The sequence below is a fragment of the Gracilinanus agilis genome, chromosome 6 (assembly GCF_016433145.1).
Source record: "Gracilinanus agilis isolate LMUSP501 chromosome 6, AgileGrace, whole genome shotgun sequence".
Lineage (NCBI taxonomy): Eukaryota > Metazoa > Chordata > Mammalia > Didelphimorphia > Didelphidae > Gracilinanus > Gracilinanus agilis.
In genome coordinates this window covers 242,258,300-242,260,290 of record NC_058135.1, presented here as the reverse complement: position 1 = coordinate 242,260,290, position 1,991 = coordinate 242,258,300, and the positions used below count along the sequence as shown (strand labels likewise).

General features: G+C 43.1%; 1 pseudogene; it reads right to left on the bottom strand.

The window, feature by feature from the left end:
- Positions 1–236: 236 nt before the first annotated feature.
- On the bottom strand, positions 237–1,227 carry LOC123251480 (annotated as a pseudogene).
- Positions 1,228–1,991: the final 764 nt, after the last annotated feature.

Genomic DNA, 1,991 nt, shown 5'->3' with positions numbered 1-1,991 from the left:
CATCACTGTGCAACAACAGGGTTTAGCAAACAGGGTTTAACAAATAGGAGTCACTGTACTATATTCCCCATCTCTAAACTTTAGGAGATGTTAATAGGTTTTATATTTCTGCTTTCTATTGGTGTTGAATCACTCATCCAAGGAAGGATTTGACCCACTTGAAATGTGCATCATACATCATCCCTTAACCACTATCATGTTCTCTAGACAGTAAAGTGGAAACATATTAGAAGACTTTAAAACTGCAGCTCCTTCTGGATCCCCCAAAGAGTGTCTGCACTCTGCTTTAAATGGCACTCTTGCTCCAGAGTCAGGGTAACATTCACCACATCTGAAATGTCATTCTGCCCCAAGATGCATGGAACACTAAGGAAGACATCTTCCTTAATGCCATAGAGGCCCTTAATCATGGTGGAAATTGGATGCACTCTCCTAAGATTCTTCAAGATGCTTTCTTCCAGGTCTGCCACAGTCAAGCCAATGGCCCAGGAAGTGTAGCCCTTCAACTTGATCACCTCATAAGCACTTTCAACTACTTGTTTATGAACATCTTTCCAACGCTCTGAATCGCCATCAGTTCCTAGAGCAGGATGAAGACTTTCAGAGAGACACCAGCAACATTCACAACACTCCATACAGGAACACTTGAGTCTCCATGTTCCCCAAGGATCCATCCATGACAACTTGAAGAGTGGATACCGAGTTTCTCCCCCATCAGGTAATGGAAACGGGCAGAATCCATATTGAAATCACTTCCAATAACATGGTTTTTAGGAAAGCTACTTAGCTTCCAGGCCACATATGTCAAAATATCCACTGGATTGGAGACACAAGCAACTTGCAATTAGGGTTGTATTTAACAATATTGGGAATGATGAACTTGAAGATCTTCACATTACGCTGGACCAAATTAAGATGACTTTCTCCTTCCTGCTGATGGGTCCCAGCAGTAATTACAACCAGCTTTGAGTTGGCAGTCACAGAATAGTCTTTGCTAGATATGATCTTTGGTGTTTTGAGGAAAAGATCTATCATCTCTCCCTTTGGTTTGTCTTCTCTAACATCAACTAGGGCAAGTTCATCAGCCAAATCCTTCATTAAGGTACTGATGGCACATGCCATGTCAACTGTACCAACTCCAACAACAGTTATCTTGTTATGGGGAGTCTGGTTTTCCTTTAGGTCATTCAAGATCAGCTGATCCTCTACAGTTCTCATCTTGGGGGAAGGAATCTAAGATTGCTGGTCAGGGTACGAAGAAGTCAGAGATGTACATGAGGCTGCTGCTCCCCGACTCGTGCGACCATGAATAGCTTTTGATAGGGAGATCAGGGAAAGAGTTTTCCAGATGCCAGGAGTACAGTTGCCAGGGGAAAGAAAAGCACCTGCGATAGTGTCATTGGCACTCTCTAAATTTTGGCACTCTGAGACAAATCTCTGGTCACCTTGCCCTAGTTACCAGCCCAGTCACAGAAAAGCCATCAACATTCTCTGCAAATTGAGCTTGGCCCTACTTTTCTTTGGCACCTGGCTGTACTGTCTCTCTTTTTTAAAGATCTTAATGTTATACTTGTTTATACCACTGTTTTTTTCTTCTTGATCTCACACAATTCTGTTTAGCTATTTCTATCTGGCAGGTTGGTATTCATTCTCCCTCTCTTTGGAGAGGAAGAACTGCCTCTTGTGCACTTACCCATCTCTGTTCTTAGGCCCTCTGTGGGGGACCACAGGATGCTAAGTGACAGTGTCCAAATGTTGAATAGAAAAGAGGGTAAAATAGAACTCATTTGAATTACAGAAGGAAGCCCAGTCTCTTGGTGGTTGTCCTTTTCCTTCACAAAAGAAGGCAAGCCAAGGTATTTCCCCACAGAAGCCTTCTGAGACCAATGGAAATATAAGGCTATTGTATGGCAGACTCTGGAGAGTTACAGACCATTACCACCAAGTGGCTTTTGTACTCAGCAATTCTCTTCCTGCCCCCTTTCTGGGCA